This window comes from Pinus tabuliformis, chromosome 7 (genome assembly GCF_031772625.1).
Source record: "Pinus tabuliformis cultivar Carrire ecotype Pingquan chromosome 7, CPIR1, whole genome shotgun sequence".
In the NCBI taxonomy this organism is placed as follows: Eukaryota; Viridiplantae; Streptophyta; class Pinopsida; order Pinales; family Pinaceae; genus Pinus; species Pinus tabuliformis.
In genome coordinates, this window is record NC_142293.1 from 700,501,064 (window position 1) to 700,521,387 (window position 20,324).

The following is a 20,324-nucleotide window of genomic DNA, read 5'->3' on the forward strand; positions in this document are numbered from 1 at the left end:
CTACATCGCATCGCATATTTTGAAAGCGCCCTTAAAAGAAAATAAAAAGGAATCACCGACGGCCGATATGCGACGTTGCATATCGCAAACGTCGCAAAAGCAGCACACAACGAACAAATGAAAATTGCGATATTGCGATCTGCAATCTGCGATCCTACAAACTGCGATTTTGCAATTTGCGATCTGCAACGAATGAGACTATTAATTGCTGCGATACGAATCGCAGAAACCACTCATCGCAAAGTTTCTTCGGCATGATCTGTAAACCCAAAATCGAGCGTGCACCTTAAGGAAAATTAATGATTGCACGCCTTAGTATCCAAAGATGATCATGTTGCGTTTTTCGAAGAGTCAAGTCCTTATGAGTGTCATGATTATGCATTCATTAGAGTTTAAAGCTTTCATGTCAATCTTTTCGTCATATCTCTTTTCCTTTGCGTAAGCTATAAGGCAGTAACTGATATATATCTATATGCAGGAAACATCTAAGGAAAAGGGGAGAACGCCAATACTTGAAGAACAGAGAGGAGATGGCTTCGCAAATGAATGCCGCATGTAGCAGAGCCGCGGAGGCCAGAGTATCACTCCATAGACACTGATGAAAATAGACTATCCAAGACTCAGAGTCAAAGGCGCACAAAAGCAGCATGTTTGCAAAAGATCCTGAAGCTCAGATTGGGTAAAGCAAAAAGAAAAACGCTGAAAAGGGATGATGCTTCAGAAAAGCCTGGAACAAAGAATGGAAGCAATTTTCAATACGTAAGATTGTTCAGGCAACGAAATCCCTAACTCATTGAGTCATTCACATGGCCGGAAACCGAAATAGCAACAACACAATTAGTTTGAAAGAAATCTGGGTTATACTAAGTATATACACAGCAAAAAACACCCAGCCAGAGGAAGATTTTCAAAAATATCTTCTAGGTTGTCAGAAAGAGGTGCCAACTTTTGTTATTTCTACTTTCATCCCCCGAGAAAAAGGAAAAGACAACCAGCTGACTCTTTCCAGGCGAACCTCACATTGCTTACAGCACTAAGGAGCAGATACAGAAACGGTTAGAAATTAGATTCAATTTTTAGAAATAAATTTGCTTTAGTGAAAGGGCGGTCATTTGAAGCCGTTCCCTAAATTTGTGTAATTAAGATTAGTTACTTAGTAGTATTTAACCCTTCTCATGGCATTTGGAGAAGGGTCCGGAAATCTGTCAAAAAACTTGTCCTCAGAACATGCACTTTTGCACCCTCGGAGGGGGTTTTTGATGAATGGATGGATCGAGATTTATTTATGTTTGCATTTTAATGTCTGCTACTGATGTTGCACTTCTGTACTCTTAGTAGATGTTAGAAGTAAGTAGAGATAAATCGTTATTGCTTGAAGTTTGTGAGTGAAATCGGTCATAAATGGTACTTTTATCTCTTGATTAATTTCTGCTCATATTCTTAGAGTGATATACAGCTGATTTGTTTATATGTTAATGTATGAATGTCTGGATTACCATTTGGCACTTTTGTACGGTGGAATCATTTGTTTGTGCTTAACATATGAATAACTGATTATGCGATATGCTATTCATAACTGTTGTGCCTAACTTCTTATGCAGAATGGTTCATCTTAATTTATTTATATTCTTATGATAGCTGAATGATGTTTATTACCAGTTGTTGTATGAAATCTTTTTAGATCGCATAATGAAAGAATTTTACCCCGGGTTAGTATAGATTAGATGTGTTGTTTTTGTTAGATTACAGTAGCATAGAGTCAGTTTAGAGTCTAGAATTAAATTAGTTTAAAATTACCTTTAGATTAGTATCTTCAAAATCTACACACACACACATCTTTTAGATTGGGAAGCTGGTCCCATCATCCCCAGTTGGACCCGCTACACCAAACGGGCAAGGAGCCGCCAACCAGGTTCCCGACCGGGTGGGTATCCCCCTTGTTGTTGACCCGATTTCAGGGCCCTCAACATATTTGGCACTAGAAGGAGGGCACGAACTATGAATGGCAACTAAGTCAAAATCTAAATGCCATTCTGAGAGTAAATCACCCTCATCAACTCCCCCGACTTCTCCACTACGGTTAAACCCGGAGTTACAAGTCGCTCGAGTATCCACCGCTGCTACCTACTCCAATATATCATACCAACTCATTATTGAACCCCCTGAAATTCAAACTTTGATTCATAAACTCCAGGGATTCTCTATTTTTTCTCATAGGTCTGATAAATCTAACAGCAGCGCGACTTCGCAGTACAATCCCGCTCACCCTCTGACCAGATTGAAGAGTGAAAATTTTGGTATTCAACCAAGTGAACTCCCTCTTCCTACTAGGAAAAGAGCAAGGAAAGCTCCACCAGAGTCTGACCGTGAGACTCTTTCATCCACTTCGTCCATTTCAACACCCTCACTGCGAAGTCAACCACCCACGTCGTCATCCCAAATCACTCATCCATCTTCCACACTTCCTCTTCAATCATCAACGATCATAATACCTTCATCTTCTCAGCATCAGGGACCGTCTTCTGCACTCTCATTAACTAGCGGCTCAACGATGGCCCAGTCTCCATGGAACAATCCTGGGGCAGTTTTAATGCCTCCACCCCTGAGCCCAATACTGGCCCATCCTGAGAAGTGGCTACCTAAATTCAATCCAGAAACAGGCATGCTAGCTGAAGAGCATATCAATAATTTCATGCTTTCTGTTAATCTCAACGGAGTTACGAACGAAGATGCTGTCGTCCGACTTTTTCCTTACACAATGCAAGGAACAGCCGGGTCATGGTATTTTTCGTTACCTTCCGGGTCCATCACAAGTTGGGACATTTTTCAGAGTCAATTCCTCACCAAGTTTGGCGATGACAGATCAACAACGACATTGATCAATGACCTATCTAATCTTAAAGCTGAGGCTAGAGAACCCATTAAAGATTTCAATTTACGGTTCAATAAGATCCTCAACAAGATTCCCGCTGCTTCTCAACCCAGCGAGGAAGTAAGATGTGAATGGTACATCACGTCCTTACCATCTAACTTGGCTATCTTCATAGATAGGGCAAACAAGACGACTTTAGTTGAAAACTTAACTGAGGCGTTAGCAGTAGAAAAACGCGTAGTCGCCCTAGAAAAGAGATCTGCAATAGAAGAACGCAAATCTAAGAAGATCTCTTTCAAAGAAGACACCAAGAAGAAGCAAACGAAAGATCCTTTCGATATGGAAGGATTACAAAAGGTGTTGAAGGCCATGTCCAATGAGATGATTGACATAAGAAAGCAAGTAGCAGAAACTTCTTCAAAAAAGCCCTACAGATCTTTTAAAAGAAACCTTCCCATGGAGGTGAAACCACCCAATGCTGTCTCAAACGTCGAATCTGAAGAAGAAGAAGAAGAAGAGAATACCACTGAAGGGCAGACCGATGATGAAGAAGTTGTGGAACTACAAGGAATGTGGGATTTCATCCTCCCACAAGAAGAGGATCAAGAAGCATTTCCGGTTAGCACACGAAGCAAAAATCAACTTGATCCTCCCCAAACTACCCTTAAATAGAAGGGCACAAGCCCTGCAACAAAAGATAAGGTCGCAACAAAGAAAACAACCGCTAGAGCGACCCAATTTAGCCCAGCCCAATCAGATCAAGCACCTCCATCAAGAACACTGATAGTGTCGGATGAAATGGAGTATAACATTATCGATGACATGAAAAAGACTAGGGCTAATATCACTCTTTACGAATTGAGCAGATTGAAACATCAACAGAAAATAATGATGAAGGAATTACATGCCATGCCTACTACATCTTTACCTACAGCTGTAGCTTCCCACAACATGGGAAGACCTCCAACCAACATGATCAATAAGATTGATCCGAATGACATTGCCTTCATTGGAGGAAGGTCAAGATCCCATACTCCTCCTTTTCTCCTCACTTATGAAATTTTCAATAAAAACGTGCACAATTGCCTGATTGATTCTGGTGCTTCAATGAATATTCTACCCAGATCAATATGTGCCAAATTGAATGTTCAGCCTCAGAAATCTGCAGTACGCATAGTTCAACTTGATCGATCTCAAGTCGAAGTGATTGGTGAACTTAACTAGGTGACCATAATATTGTCGTCTAACCCGAAAGTATGTCAGGTTATCGACATTCTAGTAGCTGATATCCCTGAATTCTATGGTTTAATTCTTAGCAGGGATTGGTCCAAGAAACTCCACGGATATTTCTCAACCGACTGGTCGCACATGTGGTTACCCTACAATGGCAAACCCAATCAAATAAAGGTTGAACGAGAATTGCACCAAAAGCACATAGTGACAGAATTGGAAGGAGAGAACGAAGCAATAGCATACAACAGCAGTATCATAGGCAATTACTCGGTAGATTCTTTCCTCGGCAATTTCAATGCTCACACTTCACCTTACTTAGAAAATTCAGTTGTGTCCCAAGTTGAAAACTTTTCCCAAACTGATGATTCAAGGTGTTTTAATTTTTTAGATAGTTCTGTAAATACATCTTCATTTTGGAAATTATATTTTGATGGCTCTAAATCTAACGAGGGGGCAGGAGCAGGATGCGTTCTGATTAAACCAGATGGGAACAAGACCATGCTTACATGCAGACTTGAGTTCGATTGCACAAACAATACAGCGGAATACGAAGCCTTGGTGCAAGGCCTATACAAAGCAATCGGCTTGAATGTTAAGTATCTTCAAGTCTTTGGAGATTCCGAAATTGTCGTCAAACAGGTACGTAACACCATACATTGCCTGTCAAATCATTTAAAGCACTATCAATCTTTAGTACAAGATCTGACTTCACATTTCATAGCATTTAATATTTCGTCAATCCCAAGACTCCAAAATGCGAGCGCAGACCTGTTAGCTAACGTAGCCTCTAGACTGATTCCCTCCGAAGATTTTAGTCCCAATAGGTTTTCAATAGAATTAATCTTTAAACCATCCATCCCTGACAACATCACCAACTAGAGAGTATTCAATGACGATCCAGACATTGTAAATTTCCTCACTTCTGAAGGATCCTACTCAAATCAAATAATTGACGAAGACCATCATGATCACCAAATTCAGCAAAATAGCACTGATAAAGCTATACCTAAATCGGTGGTTAAGTTAGAAGATTTGTATGATCTGAAAATTCAGTTTAAAAGGTCTGCCAATTCTAAACTCTACAGTTCAACTCTGAACTATGAATTAGTGAACCTAGGAACCGATCAGAAGCCACAAAACGTTAATCTAGGCCACGGCCTGGCCCCTGAAGAAAAATCAGCATATATCCGTCTTCTGAGACAATTCAAAAACGTTTTTGCGTGGAATTACGATGAGCTGAAAACATACAACACTTCTATCTTTCAAGACACTCTCCCTATGATTGACAATGAAAAACCTGTCCAGCAAAAGCTCAGAAAAATTCACCCCAACTTAGAAAATCAGATAAAGACTGAGCTAAATAAATTGTTGAGAGCCAGAATAATTTTCCCCGTCAGACACTCCAAATGGGTATCCAATATGGTGCCTGTTAGGAAGAAAAACGGAGATATTAGAATCTGTATTGATTTCCGGAATCTCAACAAAGCCTGTTAGAAGGATAATTTTCCCCTCCCACCTATGGAGCAAATACTACAGGCAGTAGCGGGCTCAGAATTAATGTCTTTCCTGGATGCATTTTCAGGATACAATCAAGTGCTGGTGCATCCTGATGATTAGTTGAAAACCACATTCCAAACCAAGTGGGGCACATACGCATATCGGAAGATGCCATTTGGTCTGATCAATGCCGGCGCTACCTTTCAGAGAGCCATGGACATCGCGTTTAAAGGTTTGGTCAATAAATCGGTAGTGATTTACCTGGATGATATAACAGTGTACTCCAAGAAGCGAAGCGACCATCTCAAAGATTTGAAACAGATCTTTCAAAGATGCTTAAGGTATGGAATTTCACTTAACCCAAAGAAATCCTTTTTCGCATTAAGTGAAGGGAAATTGCTCGGATTCATAGTGTCGAAATCTGGTATTCACATTGAACCTGACAGAATCAAAGAAATTTCCGAAATATCCATACCCCATAACAAAAAGGCCATGCAATCTTTCCTTGGACAAATCAATTTTGTAAAAAGGTTTGTCCCCGATTTTTCACGTATTATTTCTCCTTTACAAAATATGATAAAAAAGAATTCAAATTTTAAATGGGGAATAGATGAGCACGAAGCATTCAACTTGATCAAACAAGCTATCATCAACGCTCCATCTTTAGCTACCCCAAATTTTTCAGAATCTTTCATCTTATACACTTTTGCCTCAAAGAAATCTTATGCCGCGATTTTGACTCAAGTAAATCAAGAAAAGGCGGAAGCTCCAATCGCATTCTTTAGCTCGAACTTACAAGGTGCTGAACTCAATTACTCAGACGTGGAGAAACAGGCTTATGCTGTTTTCAAAGCGATCAAATATTTCAGACCTTTCTTACTTAAATCCCATACCAAAGTCGTAGTACCGTTTCCAGTGGTAAGAAACCTTTTGGTACAGAAGGATGTGGGCGAAAAGAGAGCAAATTGGATTACCACTCTACAAGAATACGATCTTGAGATCAAACCAGCAAACATCGTAAGAGGTCAAGGTTTCTGCAAGATGTTAGCTGGAGCATCGCAAATTCCTGAGAACTCATCTGAAGAGGTACACACATATGAGGTAAGCCTAAACGATGCAGAATCATTATATGCGGACACCATTTATTATCTTAAGAACGGGTATGCTCCATCGCACTTGGATCACACCAAGAAAAGAGCTCTAAGATTGAAAGCTAAACAATACCAGCTCATAAATGATGTTCTGTTTAAAAGGAATTACGATTCTGTACTTCTTAGGTGTCTTGAGAAAACTGAAGCCGAAAAGGTTTTGCAGGAACTCCACGATGGACCAGCAGGTGGACACTATGCTGGAGAGACTACTGCGCATAAGATCTTACGTGCAGGATATTATTGGCCCACGCTGTTCAAAGACTCATACAATTACGTAAGGAAATGCCAAATCTGCTAGACTGCTGCGGGGAAACAAATGAAATCGTCCATGCCACTACAGCCGGTCAACATCGAACAACCATTCAACCAATGGGGCTTGGACATAATAGGTGAGATCGTTCCTCACTCTTCTAAGCAGCATAGGTATATCCTCACGGCAACAGATTATTTTACTAAATGGGTAGAAGCAGTTCCTCTCAAGAAAGTTAATTCTGAAAACATTATTGAATTCATAGATCAATTTATCATCACTAGGTTTGGATCGCCAACGGCCTTAATGTTTGATAATGCATCATACTTTTCTGGAAATGCAATGACTGAGTTTGCATTAAAAAGAGGGTTCAAATTGAAATATTCTGCCAATTACTATCCGCAAGGTAATGGGTTGGCTGAATCAACAAACAAAAACCTAATAAGGATTATCAAAAGAACAGTTGACAAAAACCAAAAGAATTGGCATAAAGCGCTGATAAATGCTTTATGGGCAGATAGAATCATGAAGAAAGCTTCAATCGGCACTTCTCCCTTTAATTTAGTTTATGGGAAAGAAGTGGTTCTTCCAACTCACTTAGTCATTCCCTCTTTGTCTTTAGTACAACACATCGATGAAGTATCTACTTCCTCTTTACAATTAAGACAAATGGAAATGATCAAACTAGAAGAACGCCGAGAACAAGCTAAGAAAACCCATGCTCACCACCAAGCGCTAATAAAATCCTCTTTTGACTCAGCCATCATAGCTAGAAAGAACTTTCAGATGGGAGATTTAGTTTTGAAATGGGATAAGGATCATGAAGAAAAGGGCAAACATACGAAATTTCAGAAGCTATGGCTTGGTCCTTTTCAGATTGTAGAAGTCATAGGCCCATCGCCGTTTGTGTTGCAGGATTTGGCAGGTAGAAGAGATTCTTTGCCTGTGAATGGACAGATTCTTAAAATGTATTTTCCATAGAAGATCACTCTTCTATTTTTTGTAGGATAGTTTTAGTTTCTTTTATTTTGTTTTTTTTTTTTTTTAAATATAACCGGTTGTAAATGATCATTGAATATGATACATGGAAGAGCACACTAACTCTCTATCAGATTTTGATTTCACTTGTACAAATAGCAAAACTTTTCGAAAAATCTGATTTTTAGATAGAGTTAACTTTAGCCTGAATAATGATATTAGTTTCAACCTTTCAAAAAACTTTGATGAAATCAACCTTTGGTTAAAAAAATTGTTTTATCCCAGCACAATGAAAGGTATCATCAATAATAAAATAAATATTCTCTGCAAAGCTGTTATTTTCAAAACTCTATTATTGTCGTCCAGAGCTTTCTTAAGGAAAAACAATGACTTTCTCCCTGCCAAAGGAAACCGCAGCATTCAGAGAAACAATCCAAGAAAGCACTATATCTCAAAGAATAAGAGGTCTCATCACGAGCCGGCTTATCTTGATCACAGATATTATAACTTGCTGACTTTGCCAATACTGTTTATCAAAACAGGGCAACGACTCAAGATTGTTGCAATCAAAAGACAAGGGGTCTCATCACGAGCCAGCTTGTTCAGCAAAAGTGTAAATCAAGTGAATGACTGTGTCATAATTTGGCCACCAAGCCAAGACATTGTTCTTTAGAGAGTAAAAAAGGAAAAAATGCCAAAAAGGATTTTTCTCTAAAATGTTGTAAATAACCTCAAGCAGGAAAAAGGATCATTGCTGGATAAAATGGTAACCCTGTTGAGGCTATGGACGCTTGCGGGCAGCAGAGGCTCTACCTGCGACAAATGAGCATATTTTAAAGCCAGCACTCAGAGAAGACCTTATTTTATCTTTTAAAAAAAAAAAAAAAAAAGGACCGAGTAATGTCTGGTATGAATGCAAGAACTAAGCCTAAAGGAAGCAGACAATTGGAATAAAAGAAGGGATTGAAACAAAGTATCATTGACAGGATGAGGCGTAATCTACTCTATCTGTCCATAACAAAATTTAGACATATGAAAACTTTTCTGTTTCGGAAGTGGAAAGGTCAATAGAAAAGCAGAGATAACTGGTTCTTCACAGTGAATCGCCATTGTTGTGGTCATCAACAACCCCCCTCTTTGTTTAGTATTAGCAATGACATCAAGCAAAGGGGGACCCTTAACAAAAAATCCCAAAAATATTTTTATCCAAATTTTTGTATTTAACTCCCTAAAAGCTACATCGCATCGCATATTTTGAAAGCGCCCTTAAAAGAAAATAAAAAGGAATCACCGACGGCCGATATGCGACGTCGCATATCGCAAACGTCGCAAAAGCAACACACAACGAACAAATGAAAATTGCGATATTGCGATCTGCAATCCTACAAACTGCGATTTTGCGATTTGCGATCTGCGACGAATGAGACTATTAATTGCTGCGATACGAATCGCAGAAACCACTCATCGCAAAGTTTCTTCGGCATGATCTGTAAACCCAAAATCGAGCGCGCACCTTAAGGCAAATTAATGATTGCACGCCTGAGTATCCAAAGATGATCATGTTGCATTTTTCGAAGAGTCAAGTCCTTATGAGTGTCATGATTATGCATTCATTAGAGTTTAAAGCTTTCATGTCAATCTTTTCGTCATATCTCTTTTCCTTTGCGTAAGCTGTAAGGCAGTAACTGATATAAATCTATATGCAGGAAACATCTAAGGAAAAGGGGAGAACGCCAATACTTGAAGAACAGAGAGGAGATGCCTTCGCAAATGAATGCCGCATGCAGCAGAGCCGCGGAGTCCAGAGTATCACTCCACAGACACTGATGAAAATAGACTATCCAAGACTCAGAGTCAAAGGCGCACAAAAGCAGCATGTTTGCAAAAGATCCTGAAGCTCAGATTGGGTAAAGCAAAAAGAAAAATGCTAAAAAGGGATGATGCTTCAGAAAAGCCTGGAACAAAGAATGGAAGCAATTTTCAATACGTAAGATTGTTCAGGCAACGAAATCCCTAACTCATTGAGTCATTCACACGGTCGGAAATCGAAATAGCAACAGCACAATCAGTTTGAAAGAAATCTGGGTTATACTAAGTATATACACAGCAAAAAACACCCAGCCAGAGGAAGATTTTCAAAAATATCTTCTGGGTTGTCAGAAAGAGGTGCCAGCTTTTGTTATTTCTACTTTCATCGCCCGAGCAAAAGGAAAAGACAACCAGCGGACTCTTTCCAGGCGAACCTCACATTGCTTACAGCACTAAGGAGCAGATACAGAAACGGTTAGAAATTAGATTCAATTTTTAGAAATAAATTTGCTTTAGTGAAAGGGCGGTCATTTGAAGCCGTTCCCTAAATTTGTGTAATTAATATTAGTTAGTTAGCAGTATTTAACCCTTCTCATGGAATTTGGAGAAGGGTCTGGAAATCTGTCAAAAACCTTGTCCTCAGAACATGCACTTTTGCACTCTCGGAGGGGGTTTTTGATGAATGGATGGATCGAGATTTATTTATGTTTGCATTTTAATGTCTGCTACTGATGTTGCACTTCTGTACTCTTAGTAGATGTTAGAAGTAAGTAGAGATAAATCGTTATTGCTTGAAGTTTGTGAGTGAAATCGGTCATAAATGGTACTTTTATCTCTTGATTAATTTCTGCTCATATTCTTAGAGTGATATACAGCTGATTTGTTTATATGTTAATGTATGAATGTCTGGATTACCATTTGGCACTTTTGTACGGTGGAATCATTTGTTTGTGCTTAACATATGAATAACTGATTATGCGATATGCTGTTCATAACTGTTGTGCCTAACTTCTTATGCAGAATGGTTCATCTTAATTGATTTATATTCTTATGATAGTTGAATGATGTTTATTACCAGTTGTTGTATGAAATCTTTTTAGATCGCATAATGAAAGAATTTTACCCCGGGTTAGTATAGATTAGATGTGCTGTTTTTGTTAGATTACAGTAGCATAGAGTCAGTTTAGAGTCTAGAATTAAATTAGTTTAAAATTACCTTTAGATTAGTATCTTCAAAATCTACACACACACACATCTTTTAGATTGGGAAGCGGGTCCCATCATCCCCAGTCGGACCCGCTACACCAAACGGGCAAGGAGCCGCCAACCAGGTTCCCGACCGGGTGGGTATCCCCCTTGTTGTTGACCCGATTTCGGGGCCCTCAACATATTTGGCACTAGAAGGAGGGCACGAACTATGAATGGCAACGAAGTCAAAATCTAAATGCCATTATGAGAGTAAATCACCCTCATCAACTCCCCCGACTTCTCCACTACGGTTAAACCCGAAGTTACAAGTCACTCGAGTATCCACCGCTGCTACCTACTCCAATATATCAGACCAACTCATTATTGAACCCCCTGAAATTCAAACTTTGATTCGTAAACTCTAGGGATTCTCTATTTTTTCTCATAGGTCTGATAAATCTAATAGCAGCGCGACTTCGCAGTACAATCCCGCTCACCCTCTGACCAGATTGAAGAGTGAAAATTTTGGTATTCAACCAAGTGAACTCCCTCTTCCTACTAGGAAAAGAGCAAGGAAAGCTCCACTAGAGTCTGACCGTGAGACTCTTTCATCCACTTCGTCCATTTCAACACCCTCACCGCGAAGTCAACCACCCACGTCCTCATCCCAAATCACTCATCCATCTTCCACACTTCCTCTTCAATCATCAACGATCATAATACCTTCATCTTCTCAGCATCAGGGACCGTCTTCTGCACTCTCATTAACTAGCAGCTCAACGATGGCCCAGTCTCCATGGAACAATCCTGGGGCGGTTTTAATGCCTCCACCCCTGAGCCCAATACCGGCCCATCTTGAGAAGTGGCTACCTAAATTCAATCCAGAAACAGGCATGCTAGCTGAAGAGCATATCAATAATTTCATGCTTTCTGTTAATCTCAACGGAGTTACCAACGAAGATGCTGTCATCCAACTTTTTCCTTACACAATGCAAGGAACAGCCGGGTCATGGTATTTTTCGTTACCTTCCGGGTCCATCACAAGTTGGGACATTTTTCAGAGTCAATTCCTCACCAAGTTTGGCGATGACAGATCAACAGCGACATTGATCAATGACCTATCTAATCTTAAAGCTGAGGCTAGAGAACCCATTAAAGATTTCAATTTACGGTTCAATAAGATCCTCAACAAGATTCCCGCTGCTTCTCAACCCAACGAGGAAGTAAGATGTGAATGGTACATCACGGCCTTACCATCTAACTTGGCTATCTTCGTAGATAGGGAAAACAAGACGACTTTAGTTGAAAACTTAACTGAGGCGTTAGCAGTAGAAAAACGCGTAGTCGCCCTAGAAAAGAGATGTGCAATAGAAGAACGCAAATCTAAGAAGATCTCTTTCAAAGAAGACACCAAGAAGAAGCAAACGAAAGATCCTTTCGATATGGAAGGATTACAAAAGGTGTTGAAGGCCATGTCCAACGAGATGATTGACATAAGAAAGCAAGTAGCAGAAACTTCTTCAAAAAAGCCCTACAGATATTTTAAAAGAAACCTTCCCATGGAGGTGAAACCACCCAATGCTGTCTCAAACGTCGAATCTGAAGAAGAAGAAGAAGAAGAGAATACCACTGAAGGGCAGACTGATGATGAAGAAGTTGTGGAACTACAAGGAATGTGGGATTTCATCCTCCCACAAGAAGAGGATCAAGAAGCATTTCCGGTTAGCACACGAAGCAAAAATCAACTTGATCCTCCCCAAACTACCCCTAAACAGAAGGGCGCAAGCCCTGCAACAAAAGATAAGGTCGTAACAAAGAAAACAACCGCTAGAGCGACCCAATTTAGCCCAACCCAATCAGATCAAGCACCTCCATCAAGAACACTGATAGTGTCGGATGAAATGGAGTATAACATTATCGATGACATGAAAAAGACTAGGGCTAATATCACTCTTTACGAATTGAGCAGATTGAAACATCAACAGAAAATAATGATGAAGGAATTACATGCCATGCCTACTACATCTTTACCTACAGCTGTAGCTTCCCACAACATGGGAAGACCTCCAACCAACATGATCAATAAGATTGATCCGAATGACATTGCCTTGATTGCAGGAAGGTCAAGATCCCATACTCCTCCTTTTCTCCTCACTTATGAAATTTTCAATAAAAACGTGCACAATTGCCTGATTGATTCTGGTGCTACAACGAATATTCTACCCAGGTCAATATGTGCCAAATTGAATGTTCAGCCTCAGAAATCTGCAGTACGCATAGTTCAACTTGATCGATCTCAAGTCGAAGTGATTGGTGAACTTAACCAGGTGACCATAAGATTGTCGTCTAACCCGAAAGTATGTCAGGTTATCGACATTCTAGTAGCTGATATCCCTGAATTCTATGGTTTAATTCTTAGCAGGGATTGGTCCAAGAAACTCCACGGATATTTCTCAACCGACTGGTTGCACATGTGGTTACCCTACAACGGCAAACCCAATCAAATAAAGGTTGAACGAGAATTGCACCAAAAGTACATAGTGACAGAATTGGAAGGAGAGAACGAAGCAATAGCATACAACAGCAGTATCATAGGCAATTACTCGGTAGATTCTTTCCTCGGCAATTTCAATGCTCACACTTCACCTTACTTAGAAAATTCAGTTGTGTCCCAAGTTGAAAACTTTTCCCAAACTGATGATTCAAGGTGTTTTAATTTTTTAGATAGTTCTGTAAATACATCTTCATTTTGGAAATTATATTTTGATGGCTCTAAATCTAACAAGGGGGCAGGAGCAGGATGCGTTCTGATTAACCCAGATGGGAACAAGACCATGCTTACATGCAGACTTGAGTTCGATTGCACAAACAATACATCGGAATACGAAGCCTTGGTGCAAGGCCTATACAAAGCAATCGGCTTGAATGTTAAGTATCTTCAAGTCTTTGGAGATTCCGAAATTGTCGTCAAACAGGTACGTAACACCATACATTGCCTGTCAAATCATTTAAAGCACTATCAATCTTTAGTACAAGATCTGACTTCACATTTCATAGCATTTAATATTTCGTCAATCCCAAGACTCCAAAATGCGAGCACAGACCTGTTAGCTAACGTAGCCTCTAGACTGATTCCCTCCGAAGATTTTAGTCCCGATAGGTTTTCAATAGAATTAATCTTTAAACCATCCATCCCTGACAACATCACCAACTAGAGAGTATTCAATGACGATCCAGACATTGTAAATTTCCTCACTTCTGAAGGATCCTACTCAAATCAAATAATTGACGAAGACCATCATGATCACCAAATTCAGCAAAATAGCACTGATAAAGCTATACCTAAATTGGTGGTTAAGTTAGAAGATTTGTATGATCTGAAAATTCGGTTTAATAGGTCTGCCAATTCTAAACTCTACAGTTCAACTCTGAACTATGAATTAGTGAACCTAGGAACCGATCAGAAGCCACAAAACGTTAATCTAGGCCACGGCCTGGCCCCTGAAGAAAAATCAGCATATATCCATCTTCTGAGACAATTCAAAAACGTTTTTGCGTGGAATTACGATGAGCTGAAAACATACAACACTTCTATCATTCAACACACTCCCTATGATTGACAATGAAAAACCTGTCCAGCAGAAGCTCAGAAAAATTCACCCCAACTTAGAAAATCAGATAAAGACTAAGCTAAATAAATTGTTGAGAGCCAGAATAATTTTCCCCATCAGACACTCCAAATGGGTATCCAATATGGTGCCTGTTAGAAAGAAAAACGGAGATATTAGAATCTGTATTGATTTCCGGAATCTCAACAAAGCCTGTCAGAAGGATAATTTTCCCCTCCCACCTATGGAGCAAATACTACAGGCAGTAGCGGGCTCAGAATTAATGTCTTTCCTGGATGGATTTTCAGGATACAATCAAGTGCTGGTGCATCCCGATGATCAGTTGAAAACCACATTCCGAACCAAGTGGGGCACATACGCATATCGGAAGATGCCATTTGGTCTTATCAATGCCGGCGCTACCTTTTAGAGAGCCATGGACATCGCGTTTAAAGGTTTGGTCAATAAATCGGTAGTGATTTACCTGGATGATATAACAGTGTACTCCAAGAAGCGAAGCGACCATCTCAAAGATTTGAAATAGATCTTTCAAAGATGCTTAAGGTATGGAATTTCACTTAACCCAAAGAAATCTTTTTTCGCATTAAGTGAAGGGAAATTGCTCAGATTCATAGTGTCGAAATCTGGTATTCACATTGAACCTGACAGAATCAAAGAAATTTCTGAAATATCCATACCCCATAACAAAAAGGCCATGCAATCTTTCCTTGGACAAATCAATTTTGTAAAAAGGTTTGTCCCCGATTTTTCACGTATTATTTCTCCTTTACAAAATATGATAAAAAAGAATTCAAATTTTAAATGGGGCATAGATGAGCACGAAGCATTCAACTTGATCAAACAAGCTATCATCAACGCTCCATCTTTAGCTACCCCAAATTTTTCAGAATCTTTCATCTTATACACTTTTGCCTCAGAGAAATCTTATGCCGCGATTTTGACTCAAGTAAATCAAGAAAAGGCGGAAGCTCCAATCGCATTCTTTAGCTCGAACTTACAAGGTGCTGAACTCAATTACTCAGACGTGGAGAAACAGGCTTATGCTGTTTTCAAAGCGATCAAATATTTCAGACCTTTCTTACTTAAAGCCCATACCAAAGTCGTAGTACCGTTTCCAGTGGTAAGAAACCTTTTGGTACAGAAGGATGTGGGCGAAAAGAGAGCAAATTGGATTACCGCTCTACAAGAATACGATCTTGAGATCAAACCAGCAAACATCGTAAGAGGTCAAGGTTTCTGCAAGATGTTAGCTGGAGCATCGCAAATTCCTGAGAACTCATCTGAAGAGGTACACACGTATGAGGTAAGCCTAAACGACGCAGAATCATTATATGCAGACACCATTTATTATCTTAAGAACGGGTATGCTCCATCGTACTTGGATCACACCAAGGAAAGAGCTCTAAGATTGAAAGCTAAACAATACCAGCTCATAAATGATGTTCTGTTTAAAAGGAATTACGATTCTGTACTTCTTAGGTGTCTTGAGAAAACTGAAGCCGAAAAGGTTTTGCAGGAACTCCACGATGGACCAGCAGGTGGACACTATGCTGGAGAGAATACTGCGCGTAAGATCTTACGTGCAAGATATTATTGGCCCACGCTGTTCAAAGACTCATACAATTACGTAAGGAAATGCCAAATCTGCCAGACTGCTACGGGGAAACAAAGGAAATCGTCCATGCCACTACAGTCGGTCAACATCGAACAACCATTCAACCAATGGGGCTTGGACATAATAGGTGAGATCGTTCCTCACTCTTCTAAGCAGCATAGGTATATCCTCACGGCAACAGATTATTTTACTAAATGGGTAGAAGTAGTTCCTCTCAAGAAAGTTAATTCTGAAAACATTATTGAATTCATAGATCAATTTATCATCACTAGGTTTGGATCGCCAACGGCCTTAACGTTTGATAATGCATCATACTTTTCTGGAAATGCAATGACTGAGTTTGCATTAAAAAGAGGGTTCAAATTGAAATATTCTGCCAATTACTATCTGCAAGGTAATGGGTTGGCTGAATCAACAAACAAAAACCTAATCAGGATTATCAAAAGAACAGTCGACCAAAACCAAAAGAATTGGCATAAAGCGCTGATAAATGCTTTATGGGCAGATAGAATCACGAAGAAAGCTTCAATCGGCACTTCTCCCTTTAATTTAGTTTATGGGAAAGAAGTGGTTCTTCCAACTCACTTAGTCATTCCCTCTTTGTCTTTAGTACAACACATCGATGAAGTATCTACTTCCTCTTTACAATTAAGACAAATGGAAATTATCAAACTAGAAGAACGCCGAGAACAAGCTAAGAAAACCCATGCTCACCACCAAGCGCTAATAAAATCCTCTTTTGACTCAGCCATCATAGCCAGAAAGAACTTTCAGATGGGAGATTTAGTTTTGAAATGGGATAAGGCTCATGAAGAAAAGGGCAAACATACGAAATTTCAGAAGCTATGGCTTGGTCCTTTTCAGATTGTAGAAGTCATAGGCCCATCGACGTTTGTGTTGCAGGATTTGGCAGGTAGAAGAGATTCTTTGCTTGTGAATGGACAGATTCTTAAAATGTATTTTCCATAGGAGATCACTCTTCTATTTTTTGTAGGATAGTTTTAGTTTCTTTTATTTTGTTTTTTTTTTTTTTAAATAAAACCGGTTGTAAATGATCATTGAATATGATACATGGAAGAGCACACTAACTCTCTATCAGATTTTGATTTCACTTGTACAAATAGCAAAACTTTTCGAAAAATCTGATTTTTATTATTGACAGATAGAGTTAACTTTAGCCTGAATAATGATATTAGTTTCAACCTTTCAAAAGACTTCGATGAAATCAACCTTTTGTTAAAAAAATTGTTTTATCCCAGCACAATGAAAGGTATCATCAATAATAAAATAAATCTTCTCTGCAAAGCTGTTATTTTCAAAACTCTATTATTGTCGTCCAGAGCTTTCTTAAGGAAAAACAATGACTTCCTCCCTGCCAAAGGAAACCGCAGCATTCAGAGAAACAATCCGAGAAAGCACTATATCTCAAAGAATAAGAGGTCTCATCACGAGCCAGCTTATCATGATCACAGATATTATAACTTGCTGACTTTGCCAATACTGTCAATCAAAACATGGCAACGACTCAAGATTGTTGCAATCAAAAGACAAGGGGTCTCATCACGAGCCAGCTTGTTCAGCAAAAGTGTAAATCAAGTGAATGACTGTGTCATAATTTGGCCACCAAACCAAGACATTGTTATTTATAGAGTAAAAAAGGAAAAAGTGCCAAAAAGGATTTTTCTCTGAAATGTTGTAAATAACCTCAAGCAGGAAAAAGGATCATTGCTGGATAAAATGGTAACCCTGTCGAGGCTATGGACGCTTGCGGGCAGCAGAGGCTCTACCTGCGACAAATGAGCATATTTTAAAGCCAGCACGCAGAGAAGACCTTATTTTATCATTTAAAAAAAAAAAAAAAAAAAAAAAGGACCGAGTAATGTCTGGTATGAATGCAAGAACTAAGCCTAAAGGAAGCAGACAATTGGAATAAAAGAAGGGATTGAAACAAAGTATCATTGACAGGATGAGGGGTAATCTACTCTATCTGTCCATAACAAAATTTAGACATATGAAAACTTTTCTGTTTCGGAAGTGGAAATGTCAATAGAAAAGCAGAGATAACTGGTTCTTCACAGTGAATCGCCATTGTTGTGGTCATCAACAACCCCCCTCTTTGTTTAGTATTAGCAATGACATCAAGCAAAGGGGGACCCTTAACAAAAAATCCCAAAAATATTTTTATCCAAATTTTTGTATTTAACTCCCCAAAAGCTACATCGCATCGCATATTTTGAAAGCGCCCTTAAAAGAAAATAAAAAGGAATCACCGACGGCCGATATGCGACGTCGCATATCGCAAACGTCGCAAAAGCAGCACACAACGAACAAATGAAAATTGCGATATTGCGATCTGCGATCCTACAAACTGCGATTTTGCGATTTGCGATCTGCGACGAATGAGACTATTAATTGCTGCGATACGAATCGCAGAAACCACTCATCGCAAAGTTTCTTCGGCATGATCTGTAAACCCAAAATCGAGCGCGCACCTTAAGGCAAATTAATGATTGCACGCCTGAGTATCCAAAGATGATCATGTTGCGTTTTTCGAAGAGTCAAGTCCTTATGAGTGTCATGATTATGCATTCATTAGAGTTTAAAGCTTTCATGTCAATCTTTTCGTCATATCTCTTTTCCTTTGCGTAAGCTGTAAGGCAGTAACTGATATAAATCTATATGCAGGAAACATCTAAGGAAAAGGGGAGAACGCCAATACTTGAAGAACAGAGAGGAGATGCCTTCGCAAATGAATGCCGCATGCAGCAGAGCTGCGGAGTCCAGAGTATCACTCCACAGACACTGATGAAAATAGACTATCCAAGACTCAGAGTCAAAGGCGCACAAAAGCAGCATGTTTGCAAAAGATCCTGAAGCTCAGATTGGGTAAAGCAAAAAGAAAAACGCTGAAAAGGGATGATGCTTCAGAAAAGCCTGGAACAAAGAATGGAAGCAATTTTCAATACGTAAGATTGTTCAGGCAACGAAATCCCTAACTCATTGAGTCATTCACACGGCCGGAAACCGAAATAGCAACAACACAATCAGTTTGAAAGAAATCTGGGTTATACTAAGTATACACACAGCAAAAAACACCCAGCCAGAGGAAGATTTTCAAAAATATCTTCTAGGTTGTCAGAAAGAGGTGCCAGCTTTTGTTATTTCTACTTTCATCGCCTGAGCAAAAGGAAAAGACAACCAGCCGACTCTTTCCAGGCGAACCTCACATTGCTTACAGCACTAAGGAGCAGATACAGAAACGGTTAGAAATTAGATTCAATTTTTAGAAATAAATTTGCTTTAGTGAAAGGGTGGTCATTTGAAGCCATTCCCTAAATTTGTGTAATTAAGATTAGTTATTTAGTAGTATTTAACCCTTCTCATGGCATTTGGAGAAGGGTCCGGAAGTCTGTCAAAAAACTTGTCCTCAGAACATGCACTTTTGCACCCTCGGAGGGGGTTTTTGATGAATGGATGGATCGAGATTTATTTATGTTTGCATTTTAATGTCTACTACTGATGTTGCACTTCTATACTCTTAGTAGATGTTAGAAGTAAGTAGAGATAAATCGTTATTGCTTGAAGTTTGTGAGTGAAATCGGTCATAAATGGTACTTTTATCTCTTGATTAATTTCTGCTCATATTCTTAGAGTGATATACAGCTGATTTGTTTATATGTTAATGTATGAATGTCTGGATTACCATTTGGCACTTTTGTACGGTGGAATAATTTGTTTGTGCTTAACATATGAATAACTGATTATGCGATATGATGTTCATAACTGTTGTGCCTAACTTCTTATGCAGAATGGTTCATCTTAATTGATTTATATTCTTATGATAGCTGAATGATCTTTATTACCAGTTGTTGTATGAAATCTTTTTAGATCGCATAATGAAAGAATTTTACCCCGGGTTAGTATAGATTAGATGTGCTGTTTTTGTTAGATTACAGTAGCATAGAGTCAGTTTAGAGTCTAGAATTAAATTAGTTTAAAATTACCTTTAGATTAGTATCTTCAAAATCTACACACACACACATCTTTTAGATTGGGAAGCTGGTCCCATCATCCCCAGTCGGACCCGCTACACCAAACGGGC